We start from the raw sequence: 19,603 nt of genomic DNA, 5'->3' as shown, positions 1-19,603 counted from the left end.
GAGCAAAGCAGTGGAGAACAGAAAGAGAAAAGAAAATGGAGAGATCAATCAGTGGAACCATCACCCAATGCTGAATGCACCCTACAACATATGCTGGACGAAAGATTTTGTTTCTGATGCCACGAATGCACTGTTCAGAATGGAAAAGTGGCTAAGATGTTCTGGGCTTGCCCTTTTAAGATATGTGCAGCTATGGCAAGCAAGGTTTTAAAAACAACTCAACAGTTAGTAGTGTGACTCAGGAACAGGAGCCCACAAGGTAGTCCATTGATAAGACATAGGATATCTGTGTTTCTAAGACACAAACATGGGAAGTAGAACTGAATCCAACCAACTCCCCATTGACAAAAGGCCCTTTAAGATACTTTGGAGTGTACATTGGTGTATTTCAAATATCACCAGATTCTGCTTTTTCCAAGCTTCAGAGATCATGACAAAAATCAAAAATCTAAGGAGAATAATGTGCACCAGCCTGAGCGTTATTATTTTGATACCTACTGGGTGTAGAAGAACACTGATGTGAAAGAGGTCAAAGCCTATAAACTGAACTGTACACAGCTGGAGTTAAGAATGGCTGTTCCTCCTTTCACAGGATAAACAAAGCCAAAACTAGGACGTACAGCTGTTCATATCAGGGGCTGGGATTTACTCTTCCACTTAATCATAGAGAACATAAATAGAAAAAGGCCATGGAATGTAGAAAAGAGAAGTCCTGTGAAGTGCTAATAATACTGTGCTGTAATCTGTGGGCAAGACAGTGATCGTCTTTGATGGAATGGACAATGGGCTCTGTGGCATTTCTCCTCTGCGCAGGAGGGAATCCTGATACTTTTAGCAGACTGAGAAGAGAATGAGTGCAAAGCATCTGCTTCTGTGGCTGGAAGGTCAGATGTACACAGAGTATTCGCATTGATAGGACTTACCTATTGTTTGCCTACTGCTTGGCCGTATAATCCTCTGCATGTGTAATGGAGGATCATGTGAAAAATGTGGTTGGGGCTTAGAGAAAGTAGCGAATCAAATACCACCAAACAAGTTTGCCAATGGACTTCCTAAGTCACTGTTCATGTTTTTGCCCCCTCTACACTTATAGTTCTGAAACTACGTTTGAGTTAAAATAGAAAAGAATTTAGGCACAACTGAGATTCTTAACAAAGGTTATCTGTTTCATATCTTCCAAGATTCATTGAAAGAGAGAGCTCACTGTACTGTAGAAATCCACAAATTTGTGAGGCTGGCATATGGACTCAAAGAAATAGAATACACAGAAGACCAAGGGTCAAGAATGCAAGTACTATTTGGAGGAATAACCAAATCAAGACTGAGAGCTCTTCATAGCTCTGCATTTCTGTGGCTGCATGGGATTGCCCCATCTAAGTTTCAAACTGTAGCTTGACCCACTTCCCTTTATGATCTCCTCCTGATCTTGTGATCCAGTGCTGCTGTAGGCATATAAGAGAAACTGGCCCCACAGTTGGTTGAGGCATTGTCACATTCATTGCAAATATGTTGAGGTTCATTGTCCTCTGGCAGGTCTTCATTCAAGAAATCCTACAAGAGGGAGAGAAACGGGCATGCACAAATTAGAAAAGTTTTTGAGGTCTGGTTTATTGAAATGATCTGCAGATTAGGAGACAGATGGGGTACAGAACCCAAATCAATCTGGCTCCCGATGTCTATTTTCCGGTGAGATTATTAAGGCTGTTAATTATGTAGTATTAAACAAGTAAATTATTGTAAGCAAAATGACAATCACAATGGACAGACCGTTTATTCCTAGATTATCTTTGAGAAGATATCACTGATTGGTTCAGAATCCCCCCTTTCTATTTGTTCTGTCCATCACCAAGACTAAATAAATCATCTTAATACTCAATGTTTACATTACATGATGTTTCCTTAACCTATATATGTTCCCCTGGTGCCCCAAAATCACAGACTTGCCTTGGAATGTCAGCTGTCCTTCCTATCTGCTTTGTTTAGGAAGTCATTCTTCTTACTGTTTCTCCTGCCTTCTTGGTCACAGCTTGATAATGGGAATTCGCTTCCTTAGGACCAGCTTGTCCCTCTCCCTTGTTTACTGACTAATTCACTCATAAACTGGGGACTGAAATCAACCAAAGGTCAAGGAATACTCATAACTACAGAATATAGCTGGCCTTTTAACATATGTAGCCATTTACCTTAGGACAGATGTAAAGAACAATAAAGTTAGATTTGTGAGGCTATAAAGTTCTGTAACCCATGTGAAGTGGGGATGATGTGACGGGAAGCTGCACAAGCCGCATGTAAGTCATGTTGTTGTAACACGTTGAATTGCTGCATGAATTATTTCTGAATTTGAAATTGCTTCTCATAGCCACTTTCAAGGACTTGTGTGCACTCTCAAGTTTTAGCCTTCATAGTAGATTTTTGTTTTTTTGTTTTCTTTTGAGAATTAAAACACAACAGATGCAGCCCCATTGTCAATGATATCAACCTCAGGCTGCTGTCCTTCTCCTTGCAAATGGAGTGCTGTGAGAGTGCTCCGTTATGAGGAAAATGGCCTTTTCGACTGTTGTGGTCCAAACAATAAATTTTCTCATCTCTATATCTTTAGAACAGTCAGCAAATCACATGTCATCTCTTCTCTTAAGAATTTATAGGGTTTGTGGTAGGCTACCATTCATAGACACATTACACATGGTCAGGATTAATCAGCATTAAGAGCTAACACACCACCTTAGCACTCTGAGGGTTTGCCAGTTAAGGCATGCTTTTTAAAAGATACTATTTGTACTTGGCTGAAGAGTGGGATCTTCTTCATCTTTGCTGGCTGAACAAGGGACAGCAAGTAGGTGAGCTGCTCTTTCCTCTCAGGCCAGGAAATGGTTGTAATGGAGTGTAGGAACAAGCTTTCAAACTTCAGGAGATTTAACTCTAATCCAATCAGTGGCTCAGACATCCCCTTCCCTCCTGATTCTCCTGTTGATCAATATCTCAGCCAAGAGATGCAACAACTCAAGGCCACATTATATTATTTTGCTTTGCAGTACTTTAGTTTAGTTTATCTTAAATCATCCATGGCCAAAGAAGGATTTCAGAAAATGGAAAAGCCTACAATGTGTCCCGATAAAACCAGGGTTGTGTATATGCTGAAATGCTGTGGGGAGTACAGAAAAAACATGTCACTGAAATAGTCAGTCCAAGCACAGTTCAATCATTTAATGCCTTCAGTAGGCATCCTTCAGTCTCAAGAGACTATGGTATCGTGCTCTGTATGGAGGTCTTGGAACAGTGTTTTGTGTGGCTGAGAAGGCCAATTCGAGAGTGACAATCCCTTCCACACTGGAGACAAATCCAATCTGTCCCCTGTCCAGCTCCCTGGTTTTGCTTGTTTCGGGACTGCCTCTTTGCCTCGGTCTGCTGTACAAGTGTCTCTTCAAATTGGGAGAGGCCATGATGCACCGCCTGCCTCCAGGCTGAACGCTCAGACGTCAAGGTTTCCCATCTGTTGAGGTCCATTCCTAAGGCCTTCAGATCCCGCTTGCAGATGTCCTTGTAGCGCAGCTGTGGTCTCCCTCGGGGGCGGCTTCCCTGCACTAATTCTCCATACAGGAGATCTTTTGGAATCCGACCATCAGCCATTCTCACGACATGCCCAAGCCAGCGTAGACGGCGCTGTTTCAATATTGTATACATGCTGAAAATTCCAGCTCGTTCTAGGACTACTCTATTTGGAACTTTGTCCTGCCAGGTGATACCGAAGATGCGTCGGAGACAACGCATATGGAAGGTGTTCAGCTTCCTCTCCTGCCGTGCACAAAGGGTCCAGGACTCGCTGCAGTATAGGAGTGTGCTCAGGACACAGGCTCTATAGACCTGGATTTTGGTGTATGCCGTCAACTTCTTGTTAAGCCATACTCTCTTTGTGAGTCTAGAGAACATGGTAGCTGCTTTCCCAATGCGTTTATCCAGCTCGACATCTAGGGAGAGAGTGTCAGAGATTGTTGGACCAAGGTACACAAATTCATGAACAACCTCCAGTTCTTGCATGGAGATAGTAATAGAGGGAGGTGAGTCCACACCCTGGCACATGACTTGTGTTTTCTTCAGGCTGATAGTTAGTCCAAAGTCTTGGCAGGCCTTGCTAAAATGATTTATGAGTTGTTGGAGGTCTTCAGCAGAGTGGGCAACAATGGCTGCATCATCAGCAAAGAGGAAGTCCCGCATGCATTTCAGTTGGACTTTGGTCTTCGCTCTCAATCTAGTGAGATTAAAGAGCTTTCCATCTGATCTAGTCCGGAGATAGACACCTTCTGTTGCAGTTCCAAAGGCCTGCTTCAGCATGACAGCAAAGAAGATCCCAAACAGGGTTGGCGCAAGGACACAGCCTTGTTTCACTCCGCTTCGGATGTCAAAGGGGTCTGATGTTGAGCCATCAAAAACTACAGTGCCCTTCATTTCCTCATGAAAGGACCTGATGATATTAAGGAGTTGAGGTGGACAACCAATCTTGGGAAGTATTTTAAAAAGTCCGTCCCTGCTAACCAAGTCAAAGGCCTTTGTGAGATCTATGAAGGCCACAAAGAGTGGCTGTTGTTGTTCCCTGCATTTCTCCTGCAGCTGTCGGAGGGAGAATACCATGTCAGTGGTGGATCTATTAGCTCGAAAACCAAACTGTGATTCTGGATACACTCTGTCTGCAAGCACGTGAAGTCTCTTCAGCACAACACGGGCCAGCAGCTTCCCTACAACGCTGAGAAGAGAGATACCACGGTAGTTATTGCAGTCGCCCCTGTCGCCTTTGTTCTTATACAATGTGACGATGTTTGCGTCCTTCATGTCCTGTGGTACTCCACCTTCTCTCCAGCAAAGAGAAAAGAGTTCATACAGCTCAGTGGTGATGATCTCTTTACAACACTTCAAAACTTCAACGGGGATGTTGTCCTTTCCAGGTACCTTGCCAGAGGCAAGGGAATCCAAGGCTGCTTTTATTTCTGCTAAAGTTGGTTCACTATCCAGCTCTTCCAAGAGAGGCAGGCACTCAATGTTATTTAGTGCCACTTCCATTACTACATTCTCTTTAGAATATAGCTCAGAGTAGTGCTGCACCCAGCGTTCCATCTGCTGTGCTCGGTCCTGGATGATCACGCCTGTAGTAGACTTCAAGGGAGCAGATTTCTTCTGTATTGGACCTAAAGCCTGCTTGATACCATCATACATTCCCTTGATGTTACCTGTGTCCGCTGCTATCTGTATCTGAGAGCAGAGCTGAAGCCAATAATCATTGGAACATCTCCTGGCAGTCTGTTGGACTTGGCTACGAGCAGCTCGAAGAGCCTGCAAGTTGTACTCACTAGGACAGGCTTTGTATGCTGCTAGAGCTCTCCTCTTTTCTTCGATGGCTGGAATCATCTCCTCTGAATGGGCTTCGAACCAGTCAGCTGTCTTTTTGGTCTTCTTGCCAAACGTGGACAAGGCAGTGTTATAAACAGCGTTCTTGAAGTGTTCCCATCGTTCAGGTGCATTCGCTTCAGCCGGGCCTGGAAGGGTTTCCTGAAGCGCTTGGCCAAATTCCTCCACTTTTCTTTGATCGCGAGTCTTGTTGATGTCAATACGTGGTCTTCCTTCCTTTTTCGTGTGATACAATTTCTTTGTTCGCAGTTTTACTCTACTACACACCAGGGAATGATCAGTATCACAATCAGCACTCTGGTAACTGGGAGTGATCGTAATACTAGATAGGCTAGAACGTCTAGTGAGGATCAAATCAGGCTGATGCCAATGCTTCGATCTTGGATGTCGCCAGGAAACTTTGTGTTGAGGCTTTGTATTAAAGAACGTGTTGGTGACACAAAGACCATAATAACAGCAAAACTCCAGCAAACGTTGGCCATTTTCATTCATCTTCCCAATGCCGAAACGGCCTAGACAGGTGGGCCAAGAGTTGTGATCAGCACCAACTCTAGCATTAAAGTCTCCGAGAATGAACAGCGGCTCTCTCTCAGGGACTTTTTTGATAGTAGCTGCCAAATCGTCATAGAATTTGTCTTTGACTTCTGTTGTGGATGACAGTGTTGGTGCATATGCACTGATGAGGGTGACCAGTCCCGCTGATGAGTGGAGCTGCAGAGACAGGATTCTTTCACTCCCCACAGTAGGTGGAACAATGGATCTCAGGAGAGTATTTCTGACGGCAAAGCCAACACCATATTCCCTGGTCTCGTTCAATGGTTTTCCCTGCCAGAAGAATGAGAAGTGTTTTTCTTTGACAGATCCCATGTCTGGCAATCTCGTCTCTTGCAGGGCAACAATGTCCATCCGCAGTCTACTCAGTTCAAGGTCGATAACAGCTGTCTTGCGCACGTCGTCTATTTCCTGCAGGTTGTCAGAAAAGCCAGGGGTCATTGTCCGAACATTCCAGGTTCCCAACTTAAGGGCAGATGTTTTCTTCTGATTGTTGCATGGTGCATGGTTATTGATCGGTTTTTCGGCTCTCCGACCATCAGAAGTAGCCCCTGGCATCATGCTCTATGCCAGTCGAGCAAAACGTATAACCAGTAACTGCTAGTTCCTGTGTTATTTCGACACTGTATGCAAAGCTGGAGTGTCCTCTCCAGAGCACGAAGCCTGGGTAGAATAATATGGAGGATAGGCTGTTACCCAAGCAGCAAATCCCCCCTCTCCACGTCACTGAAATAGTCCAATGGAGAGGCAAGAGCCAATACAACTGGTTCCATTTAATGCCACCAGCCAGGTTTTATGGGAGTCCTAGATGTCCTAGAACAAGGATAAGCTGTCTTGAAAAGCTTCTTTAAAACTTTGGGACCATACTGGATATGATCTTAATTATCTGAATACAATTCATATACACATTATAAAATAAAAAAGCTGAAGAGCAGCCAGCAGGCTGGGTTGTAACTAAAGATTTGCACAGTGAAAACTTTTATGTTTGTTTCATTTTGGGCTTTTTCAGGGGGTGTCTATTTTGTTTTCATGTCTTTTGTACTGGTCCTTTTGTTAAACATAAAAGGGCTTGGTTCTTTCAAGTACAGTACTGATGTTTTGTTTTTTCCTATTTGTCCCCCCTCCCACGCTAGTAAGTCCTAAAGAACTATTCAAAAAAATAAGAGTGGAAGCAACAGAGAATCAATCTACTCCAGAGGCAACAGAAGCAGGCAACGTACTCCAAAATCAGGCACCCAACCACTATCACCTCCAAACCAAGACCCACTCCCAAGCAAAATATTTGACAATGGCCACTTTCCCTAAAATTCCTATCCCATGCTTCCTAAATGTCCTGCCAGCTACCTGAAGTGGAGGCTGTGATACTCAAGTCTCCCTAAGGAACATATGGCATTCGGGCAGGGAGTTCCACAGGCCACAAATCTATCACTTGATGCTGAGGCAAGTCCTCAACCTCCAGCAGTGCACAGCATCTGTGCCTTGAACAAGCCTGACCCTTAAAGAACTCTTACTTTACTCAGCACTTTGCAAGTACTGCAACATAGGCTTTTTGATTCCTTAGAACTCACAACAGCTCATTTAAATAGGATTTCTCTATGGTAGCTAAACAATGACCTTTTCCACTCTTTTGAATTTAGCCAAACCTTGCTGGTCCAATAGACTAGTCCTCACTTAGAATTTTTATAATTATTGTTTATTATGAAAAAATAGTTTCATGTTGTTGTTGTTTAGTTGTTAAGTCATGTCCGACTCTTCATGACCCCATGGAACAGAGCATGCCAGGCCCTCCTGTCTACCACTGCCTCCCAGAGTTTTCATGTTGGTAGTTTCATAGAAACAGTTTATTTGCTTAAGCATAGCATAAAGAAATGTTCAAAGGATTACCATAGTTAAATACAACAACTACTTCCCATAAAAATATTAAACACTAAAAATCTCAGCTAAGGTGGGCTAGCCCCACCTCCTTCTTTCTTACCATGCTACATTCTGTACCATTCAATCCAGCTACATAACACAAACCATCAGGAACTTCTCTTAGGAAAAAAGTTCTCTCAAACATAACCCATTGTCCATTTTTCTACATTCCTCGGACCTCCTTCTTCATGGCTATAAACCAATTAACTCAAAGAGGCGTAACTGTCCACTCCATCTCCAATTCTCATGGAGATGCAGGTGGGTTATCTCCATTCCAATTAGAAGGGAATTGTTGGGTCTTCACACTGGTCCTCTTTGACCTTGCCTCATATCAGGATTCACTCTGTACCAGCCTGGCTGTAAATTAGGAAGAAACAGCCTCTTGGCTTTTACAACATTCCCATGTCTTCAACTCCTTTCACTTTGAAATCTAACAGACTCCATTTTCTATCACCCTCCATGACTACAAGTCTCACTCTCCTTCAATATCATCACAGAGGCTGCAACCACTGCACACACAGGTAGCAAGAAGGACAGGGAGAGAACTGCAAGAAATGCCGCCACCACTCTCTCACTCCCTAAGGGGAACTTTTACCTGAGTGCCATTGGTTTTCCCTTATGGAGCATGCAAAATATGCGAGCCTCAAGTAGAGGCACCATTACTTCATCTCAAGGTGGCTGCTGGTGCACTGGAGGGATGGGTAGGGATCCTGCCATCCTTTTGCTACTTATCCTGGTCGTCTCAGTGGATGTTGCTATCTTTTTAGTTTCAAGACCTCCAAGCTGAAGGCCCTACTAGTGGACCTCGAGGAGGAGTTGGCTAGCCATGATTGGAATCTCTGGCACCAGCTTGGTGCTGAGACTTTGCTCACTGTGCTGCAGTCTCAGATGGATGACTTTTTGAAGGCCCTGAATGGGGAAAGAGGGAGGTAGCAGCGAATGGTTAAAGGTGCTCGTTCACCTAATCCAGGGCCTTTGACACCTTCAAAACTCCTGTCCCCTGGATTTTCTAATTGGCTGCCGACAGCATCTTTTCCAATGTTACTAGCTGAAAAATTTCCCAGGCAATTTGACATACAAAGAGTGAAGGAAAAGTTTAATGACAGAGGGAAACGCACACACACACACAAAAAACCATGAAATGTTCTTGTATCTCTCTTTCACTTCAACTAATCCTTCGTTTTTAAGAGGCTTTTCCCCCGGAATTGACAAAAGAACCTGAGAGCAAAAAAGACTCTTTCATGTTTTTTTCCCTTTTGTTTTTATACAAAACTCCCATCTCTGTTGTATCTTGGGCGGAACTCAGGCTTTGCCCCTGGACACAAGAAATCATAGGGCACCAATTAGAGGTGACTTTACTAATGAATGTTATGAAAATAAGCAGCAACAGTTCTAAGCCATGTTTGCTTTCTCTTTTTTGAAGGCATAAACATTCTGTTTTATTTATATATTTCTGCCGTTCTCCTATGTAATAGACTCAAGGCAGTTTGCAACATTAAAAACAAGCATATAAAATATAATATTCAAATCATTGCAATTATTAAAAATGGTGGGTGACTGCCATTGATCATCCCATAAAATTTCTAAATTAAATGCCCAACAGCTGATGAAAAAGGATCCCCACACCAGCCCCTGATGTCAGAAGGATAGCAAGAATGAACCTCCGGAAGAAGGGCATTCCATAGTCTGAAACTGGCCTCTTTTGTGTCCTTACCAGATGAACCTGTAATGGTGGTGGGACTTGAGAGGAGGGCATCCCCAATAATCTTAACATTCAAAGAGACTCCTATGGGGAGAAATGGTATTTCAGATAACCTGGACCCAAGTCATATATGGCTTTATTTTGAACTGGGCCTAGGAACAAACTAGAGGCCAGTGTAGTTGTTCTTACAGGAGAGTCACATGCTCCCTGTATTCAGCTCCAGGCTGAATACAGGGTGCATCAATTGAAATGAATTGATTAATATGGGAAAAGCATGGGACAAAGGTACCTCTTCAGGATCTGTATCAACTGTAGCATCCAAGCCAGAATGGATCAGAACAAACTCTCCAATGCTGGGCTTGTCAGAATATAGAAATTTTGTAGGCCTGAACCTGAATAAATGTATTATTAACGAGCTGCCATTGTGCACAGATGTGAGTATGCTGAGTCACTCTGAAGATGATGCAATGTCTGGAAATAAGAAGACACCAGGTGCAGAAGATTAAGTCATGTGTCTTCTGATTGGACTAGAAAAGCCATGTATATGTATATAAGTGGATAGTGTCTGCGTATCATTCTCTTCTTTCTTCACCATTTGCTGCTGTCCACTATGTCAGTTTGTGTAAAGAGTTCCTGCCATGTTGTTGTGATGCCTGCCTGTAAATACCTGTAAATACTGTAAATATAACCGTCTTGAAAAAGAAGAAGAAATTTGTAAGTGTCTTCAATAACTCTGCGTTTTTCCTGTTGCCAAATCCGTGACAGGGCTGTCCAGTGGTCCATATTCCTTTCATGCAGGCCATACTGTAATAGTCTCTTGGCCACTAAAAATGACTCCACTGAACAGTAGAAGACTTCTGCCATGAAATAGGCCTTACAACAGACTTTAGCTCAAATTCAATCAGACCTGCACCAAGTTTTTTGCCATTGTCACCCTCCTACTTGCTTCATCACTACCAACTCTTTAGTAATCCAGAGAGCAGGTTTAACTCTACTCATTAGGACCAGATAGAAGCAACTGCATCTACAGCCCTGGTCATTTCCCCATTCCAGAAGTCAAGTAAGGCATTGAGAGGCTCGCCAGTAACAGGAAGCATGCCAAAGTCATCAGGAAGCATCTAGATCCATCAGTCTCCGGAGGCAGACATTTTTATTGCCTCCCCACTCCTGCAGAGGTTACAAATGCAAGTAAGTCTAAACCCCACCAGGGAATGCTCTGTTAATGACACTAGAACTATTGACAGGTCTTGTATACCCTAATCCCTCTCATCCTGTAGAATGTAGAATACCAGCACTAGGGTATAGTCTACTACATGGGTAGAGCCAGATACAATTTGTGACAAACCCATGGTTGTCATAGAGGCCACAAAGCCAATTCTAATAAGTTAGACTCAGCAAGAATGTTGAAGGCTTCCAGCACCACAAGCCAAGGGGACTGCAACACCAAATGTGAGACTAACTTAGGTAGCTCCGGTAGGGAGACTATTGCACTGCAGGGCAGGCAGAACATCAAAAGAATCCCCATTCTGTACTAGACACTCACTTTCAAAAACCACTTTGAAACCTGGTAGACTGTGGGGCAGAGCACCTGGTGAGGGAAATGGAATCAAAATGGATTGCTGCCACCTCCCCCTGATCTGGTCTGCTGTTCTCCAGTGAATCTTCGTGGGCAAAACTGGGAGAATTCAATCCTCAACAGCCTCCTCAAGTCAGGTCTCTGTAATAAAGGTCAAATCAACTTTCTTATCCAGGATCAAGACCTACATGGTTGCTGTTTCTCTTTGTACTGTCCTGGCATTTAGCAACAGCAGTTCCAGTATGGGGTGGCTGTTGCCACAGATGTCCAGGCCATCTGAGTGGGGAACCAGTTTGGCCAGCACCGACATTCTGTTCCTATCTCCTCCATAAGGATACCATACCTGCCTCCATATCTCCTTTTCCCTTGCACATTCGAAGCACCTACTCTCTGCTCTCCTCTGTCACATTCTCTATTTTCAAATTTCATATTTATTGGGATTGCTGTCTGCAGACAGCAAACCCAATAAACTGAATGTGAGCAGGCAAGCAAAAAACACACAGGAGTAACAACTGTTGCCCTCATTCTCCCTTGAAGAGATCCCTCCCTGAACAGGGCACACCCTTTGGCATCATCTCCTTCAGAGGAGACTGCACTGGAGGTAGCCTCACTGAAGCCGGCTTATATTCCACACTTGAGACTGGAAATGCTAGTGGTCACAAAGGCCAATGGCCCAGTTGTGCAAAGAGGAGATTGTAGCTCATACTCTCACAGGCTCCAAACGGCAAGCAGGCACACAGCTGGTTGGTGAAGGTCTTGACTTGCAGTTGTGTCATAGGAGTCTCCTCTTCTTACAGAGGTGGGCTGAACTCTTCCTTTGGGGGAAAACTACATTATCCTTTTCTGTGTCCATGGGGGCAGGCAGGTGGCCCATGCCTAAGTCTCATGGCAGAGTGAGTACAAGACACTGCTGCTTGTGTCAGGTACTAAAATGGCTACTTACAGCTTTTCAAGGTGGGGAAGGAACAGAATTAGCATTTTAAGAGTTCGGGGGTGAGCGTGGAATTTAACACTGACCTCCGTAGTCCCAACAAAAAAACCTGGCCCCTCCCACCCTATGAATTATATTATCCCAATTTTTATTGGGAGAAAAGAGTCAATTAATGCCAATAGCAGACTTCCTTTCAATGCAAATGGAATATTTGCAGGAAGGGTGGTTATGGATTGATAACATGACCTGTTTCCATATAAAAAAGAAAATATTAGTGGGGTTATTTTTTGTTGAGTTTTGACAAAATAAACATTCATAACTGTCCTTAAAAAGTAAAGTAATGAACGTAATACTTTCCGGGCTTACTATCAGTTTAGCTCCTACTCCTCCCGCACCCACTCCCTCCAAGAAAGAAAAAGAAGAAAAGCCTAAGTATCAAAGCCATGGCAGAATATGAGGCAATTACTGTATAAAAATTTGAATAACTTCTGATCCCCCTCCAGTTGAAAACCGCCCAAAATGGGGCAGCTTATCTATTTCTACAGTTCTAAACAGAACACTGAAGTGTGAGGTTTGTTGAGTTTCTTCCTGGGCTGCTATGAATGATAAGCTCTGTTCAGCTTGGCTCATCATAAGCTGTGGAAGTAGGGTGGTCTTTTATCCAGCATCACAGAGGATTGTCCGCTGAAAGCACCCAATGCTCTCTCCTGGGAGGTGGAGGAAATTCTCCGTGAAAGTTCAAAACCAAAGGTAGCAAATCACGGCGTAGGTTCTTGTCCAGTAGAAAGGTTCTCACCCAAACCTTTGCTGTGCTAGTACTCTAGTTGTGAGGACAGCTTTTCCATAGGAGGAAACATGATTCCCACACCTGCAGTTCATTCTCTTACCCTAATGGTCTGCCATCTTAGTTGTTGATAGTGCAGAGCTGGGAAGCAGAGGGTGAATCCTATAAATGACTTTTTCCCCTTTGTCTGCAGTCTGAAATTGATGAACTCTTGCTACAAAGAGCAAATCAGCATTACTAAAGGGCAGTGGACACTGTCTTGAGCAATTTGGCTTTGCTGCGGCTTGATTTGCAGCACATTTTATGCTTCTATTCCAATTAGATAATCACACAGAGACCGGAGATTGTTTCAGTGCCAGTGTCCACACTAACTCCTCAATCTGATGTGGTTTGATTTGCACCAAAACCCACAGCCCCCCCCCCACCTTCCTTAGATTCTGCCCTCTGCTGATTCCTGGCTCTCCTTTTATAGTTGATTGTAAAGCCAGTGGACTGTTTAAAGTGTTGCACGGTGTTAGGAAAAAAGGGACAGTTTTCCAAAGTTCTCCATAATGTACCCAGGCATACAAACATCCTGAGGAAACAAAGTAGTCTGTTGTAGTTCATCAGAGTTCTTTCTCCTTCATATCGATGTTTATCTTCTTTTTTTTCTCTCTGTTTGTGCAGAGGTGATTTAACCCCAAACTAATGTATCAGTGCTGCAACAAGGTGATATAGCGCTAAATGCTGTAGTTTGTTTAAAACAATATTTGTAAAAAATAATCAGGGTGATTAGGGAGAAAGATCAGAATGTACCCACTGTCCAAAACATCATGCAGAGCTCAGTACATCACCAGAATACCACCCACAGTCACCCGTCCTGTCCTTTTTGAAAATGAAATGATTGCATAGGGGAAACACTGTTCAAATAACACTCCCCCCCCCCCAATTACAGGAGAAAGAACTCCATAACTGAAGCAAATGCCTGGGATGATTTTCATTGGTCTTTGTGTGATGCAATCAGTTTTTGAATTCATCTGTTCTACTTCCTCAGCAAATCCCATCCTATTTCTCAGCACAATAACAGCCTAGAGCCAGTTCTTCTTGTCCTTCCCATATAAAAAGGGCGGGAAATGTAGGTGGGAAGGAGCTATTAAAGTGACAGCAAAATTAAATACATCTCTTTTGGCAAAATAGTGAACATGGAAGAGCTTTCATTCATTCATTCATTCATTCATTCATTCATTCATTCATTCATTCATTCATTCATTCATTCATTTATTTATTTATTTATTTATTTATTGCATTTATATGCTGCCCATCTAGACATAGTCTACTCTGGGCGGCTCACAACATGCAAGATAAAAACAATTTAAAATATACACAATTTTACATTAAAATTTTACATTCATGTACGTAATTTGGTTTGAGATCTGCTCAAAATGTTAAAGATTTTTCTATTCTTGGTTCTCTTCTGTATGTGTCTTGTGGTGTCTGTGTCTCAAAGATTCATTTGCTATTCCTTAACCTGGAGCTAAATGGCACCAGTTTATCATTCCACTATACAGCAGAGGTGGGTTCAAGAGGAAAGTCACAGAGCAGAGAAGAAAGACTTTGGAAGAGTTCAGCTACACCCTACTGCCCCGTTTCCAAGTGACAAGGGTGTTTGATGCAAAGGTGTCATTTGTATGGAACAGTCTGGTTCACAAACACATATTGTTTTTCATTCTACAAATGGCTAAGAAGCATAAGAAGCATAAGTACTGGAGGAAGATGGTTTTAAATGTACTTCCTCAAGTAACAAAACACCTGGATAGTTTTTCTGCATTTATAAGCTTTATGGCAACCCTTTTCTGGGTTTTCAGAATAGTGTACTTAGAAGTGATTTACCACTCCCTCCTTCTGGGGGCGCCCTGGGACTGCGTGGCTTGCCCAAAGTCACACAGGCTGGCTCTACTCATAGGAGGCATGCTGGAGAATGGAACTGTCAAACCTGGCTGCACAGCATGGTTTCAATGCTGTACCAAGGTAGATACTGAATTGTTATGGATTTGAGATTATTTCTAATATCAACAAAACTTGCATGCCAACCCCTATTTACATGAGAAAATTTACATGAGTAAATTTGCTCAAGTTGTTTTAGACACATATTCATGCTTGCTAAGCAGTGTTCCTTTGAAGTCACAGTGTGCTTTCAATGAATTCTGAACAGTTGAACTGCTGAATTTGCATAGCTGGGACAACACTCCATGAGTGCTAAATTTCACTTACAGTGAAACAGAATCAAATTCAGCATCTTAAATTGATTGGGGAAATAGAATCTGATTTTAACTTGCTTCCCAAACATTACAGGATAAGCATATTATACCTACTCAGAAGTAAGCTCCAGACTGGTGCCCTTCAGATACATTGGGCTACAAGAGGTATGCTGGCTGGGATAGAATGATGAGTGCTATAGTCTGATACACATGAAAGCTAATGCACAAGATGTTTGGTATCAGTAATGGACTGGATGAGGGTGAATCAATTGAAACTTTATCCAGACAAGACAGAGGTGCTCTGGCCACTGTGAAATATGCTCTAGTTACTTCTCGGCTGGATTACTGTAACACGCTCTATGTGGGGCAGCCGATGGAAAGTGTCAGAAAATTGCCAGATTGCTGAATGGAGTTGTTTACAGGGATCACATAACCCCTCTGTTACAGCAGCTCCACTGGCTGCCAAACCATACCCAGGCATTATCAAAGTGCTGGCTTTAACTTATAAAGCCCTAAATGGCCTGGGTCCAAGCTATCTCAAAGACCGCATGTCCCATTATGAGCCAACTTGGGTGTTAAGATCACCAGGAGAGGCCTTTCCCTCAGTCCCACCACTTCACAGGTGCATCTGATGGGGACACAGGAAAAGGGCTTATCTGTTGCTGCTCCCAGACTCTGGAACTCCCTCCCACAGGAAGTTAGGCTGTCCCCCTCTTTGCTGTTCTTCTGCAAGCAGGTGAAGACCTTTCTCTTCAGGTACACTTTCTCACAGTGACTGGCTACATGACTGGGTGCATGAGTGACTTTTAGATAGATTTTATGCATTACTGCTCTGACTGGGTCTTTACTATCACTTGTGTTTGCCATCTCTCAGCATGGCATTTGTTCCTTTTTAATATTTGTATACTTATCGTTTTAGCTTTAGTATTTTTAATGATGTAAGCTGCCTCTTTATACTTAATGTTTTTAGCTTTAAATATTGTCTTTTGATGATGTAAACCACCATTGTATACTCATTGTTTTCAGTTTTAAATATTGTCTTTCAACCCACCTGATAGCAGTCAGAAAGACTGATTTTGAAGACTTGTGTGAAAACATAAAAGATGGTACAGTACTAGAAGGTGGCCAGGTGAACTACTGCACCTTTAGTGATTATGTAAAAGAAATTTCAGCAGCCTCCCCAAGATGAGTTTGCACAATGAGGAACAAATACTGAAATCTCTTCCAATTATTAGAGATGTGAGAATTTGATCCTTTTTTCCATCTAGAAACCCTAATAGACACTAATGTGATGCAGGTTGTGTAAAGAAGTACCAACCAACCAGCAAGATGGCTATGGGAAGTATACTGCAAAAGGCCTAGGCCGTGGGCTTTCCTTAACAGTTTCTAGCAATGACATTGAAGCTCAGATATTACTCAGTTATGCTGCCAAGTCTTATGATTTTCTTTTCTGAAGCCTACTGTGTCAGGTTGACCTCAGCTGTTGACATCCATGTAAAAGAAAATGGTTTTGTTCCCCTCAGAAATAGTAAGAGCTGTTTCTGAAAAGAATATTTCATTACCATTAACTTTTGTAGACTAGGTGTTTTGGGTAATACTGCCTAGATAGCTCAGTGGGTTGGGTCTCTGGCTGCAGAGTTAGAGACTGAAGTTTGATTCCCCAGTGTGCCTTCCAGAAGAAAATCCTAATTTATATTAGAGCTCTAATCTACTTTAGAGATGGGCACAAAGTGCTTTGTATGGTTTTGAATGAAGCTATCAGCCTACCTCTCACCCCTACCCAGTTGGCCAGGCCACTCACTGGACTTCATGTGCTGCTGGGGCCCTTCTTCTCCAGTGGTGCTCCAATTCAGGCAGGAGCTTGACAAGCCCTTCCCCATCTCCTCAAGAAGAAGGGATGGGGATTCTCCTCACACAGCCAATGAATGGTTGATTGCCTGAGGAGGTGGGGAATGGTTGGCTGAGTTTCTGCCTGGATTGGACACCAGAGAAGAAGGACCCAGGCAGTGTGTGAAGTCCAGTGAGTGGCCCAGCTGGCCAGAGGGGTGGGAGATGGGCCAGCACAGCACCTACGGCACCATGCTGACATTCATATGACGTGTTTCATGCCCATCTCTAATCTATATCTGGGAAACCTTGGCCAATGTCACTATAATTTGGAGTTGACATGATGGTACATAATTACCATATTTAATTATTTGTAGAATAAACACCCCCTTCATGGATTGCTGTCTTGTCGTGGCAAAGGGGCTTGAGTAATTCAGAGAAGCTATGGGCTATGCCCTGAAGGGGCACCAAAGACAGACAGTGGAGAGTTCTGACTAAATGCAATCCACCTGGAGCAGGAACTGGCAAGCCACTCCAGTATCTTTGCCAAGAAAATTCCAAAAGGCTAAAAGATATGATGCTGGAAGATGAGTCCCTAAGGTCAGAAGGCATCCAACATGCTACTGAGGAAGAGAGGAGGACAAGTGGCTCCAGAGCTAATGAAGTGGTTGGGCCAAAGTCGAAAGGACGCTCAGCTGTGGACACGCCTGGAAGTGAAAGGAAAGTCCGATGCTGCAAAGAAAAATACTGCATAGGAACCTGGAATGTAAGATCTATGAACCTTGGGAAGCTGGATGTGGTCAAACAGGAGATGGCAAGAATAAACATTGACATCCTGGGCGTCACTGAAGTAAAATGGACAGGAATGGGCAGATTCAATTCAGATGATTATCATATCATAGCGGATTGCCCAGCTGCATCCCTATCTTGATGTGGGGCGCTCACCACTTTGGTCCATGTGCTCATAGTCTCAAGATTAGACTACTGTAATGAGCTCCACATGGGGCTGCCTTTGATGTGGAAACTTCAGATGGTACAAAATGTGGTGGCCAGACTTCTTACAGGGGTGAAAAGGTACCAACATATTCCTCCAATGCTGGCTGCCTTGCATTGGCTGCCCATTCATTTCTGCATTGATTTCAAAGTTCTTACGATTACATATAAAGCCCTAAATCGTTTAGTACCTCGATATCTGGCAGAGTGCCTTCTCCCACCCAGTTCTGCCAGAGTCACTCATTCCAGCCAGGCCAGGCGACTGAGGGGCCTAATGCTGAAGGAGGTCCAGAAGGAAAGAATGAGGAACAGGGCCTTCTTGGCAGTGGCTGAGGAAAGTGATGGCAAACCTAGACAGCATCTTAAAAAGCAGAGACATCACCTTGCCAACAAAGGTCCATATAGTCAAAGCTATAGTTTTTCCAGTAGCAATGTATGGAACTGAGAGCTGGACCATAAAGAAGGCTGATGCTTTTGAATTGTGGTGCTGGAGGAGGCTCTTGAGAGTCCCCTGGACTGCAAGGAGAACAAACCTATCCGTTTTGAAGGAAATCAACCCTCACTGGAAGGACAGGTCCTGAAGCTGAGGCTCCAATACTTTGGCCATCTCTTGAGAAGAGAAGACTCTTTGGAAAAGACCTTGATGTTGGGAAAGTGTGACGGCAAGAGGAGAAGGGGACGACAGAGGATGAGATGGTTGGACATTGTCATCGAAGCTACCAGAATGAATTTGACTCAACTCTGGGAGGAAGTGGAAGACAGGAGGGCCTGGCATGCTCTGGTCCATGGAGTCATGAAGAGTCGGACACGACTTAATGACTAAACAACAACAACAAGAATAAACACATGCACTAAAATGCCTGGAAAATGCTGTGGTTCTTCTTAGCTGTTTATTGATTGCATTTCTATCAGTGCTCTGACCTCAATGCAAGCTGGCTTTGCTCTAGGTGAAACTCTTCCTAATTTGTGTTTGTAGCATTGCCTTTTGCCTCAATAAGTTACCATTCCTTAGTCTTTTATTTGGTGTTGCTTTCAGTTTGTCAGTACATTCAGTACAAATGCTAAAAAGAATACCATCCGCAAAGAGTGAATATGGCTCCCTTTGTTCTACTTCTCAGAAATTACCTTAAAAAAAAAAAAAAGAAAGAAATTACCTTGATACACTGCAGTCTATGAGGTGTACAGGAACTGAGCTCATTCCATTTGGGTTGCCAGATCAGCAGCATTCCATTCCCTCGGCTTTTAGAATCAAAACCTGTGTCTGGGTGCAAACCCTTCAAATTTCACAGAGGTGGGAAAGGCTGGGAAGTAGAAATCCTCCCTCCAGCTTTGTACTGCTGATGGTGCGGCTTCTGCAACAAGAAGGCTGATGAGTCACATGCTTGTATTCCAATCCCTCCCTTGCTTCAATAGCTTAATCAGTCCAAAGTCAGTGTGCCAAGAAGCCAGGAAGAAGGGCAGGGGATTGGGGTGACAGCTGCATGCTCTTAGGAATCTTGGGCCATTTGGAGCAACCACAAACATCCTGGGTGTGAGCCAGTGAGCTCTGGCACCAGCTGGGAAGGTGTGGATATGGGTGTCCATGCCACACTGCATGCAGAAAAATAAACTATCTGCTTCTCCATTGCTGCTTGCCTGGAGATTTGTTGCCCTGCCTGGAGACATGGAGAAGCACAGCAATTTCCAGAGA

At 43.5% G+C, this 19,603-nt stretch overlaps 1 long non-coding RNA gene across 1 annotated transcript; it reads right to left on the bottom strand.

Moving 5' to 3' along the window:
• Positions 1 to 1,145: 1,145 nt before the first annotated feature.
• LOC140701861 (uncharacterized) lies at positions 1,146 to 19,249 on the bottom strand. Its single transcript, XR_012080861.2, has 2 exons — positions 19,068 to 19,249; positions 1,146 to 1,551 (listed from the first exon to the last, which is right to left on the bottom strand). It is a non-coding gene; the product is annotated as an uncharacterized LOC140701861 (long non-coding RNA).
• Between the last annotated feature and the right edge of the window lie 354 nt (positions 19,250 to 19,603).

This window comes from Pogona vitticeps, chromosome 1, assembly GCF_051106095.1.
Source record: "Pogona vitticeps strain Pit_001003342236 chromosome 1, PviZW2.1, whole genome shotgun sequence".
In the NCBI taxonomy this organism is placed as follows: domain Eukaryota; kingdom Metazoa; phylum Chordata; class Lepidosauria; order Squamata; family Agamidae; genus Pogona; species Pogona vitticeps.
This window is presented reverse-complemented; position numbering and strand designations above follow the sequence as displayed.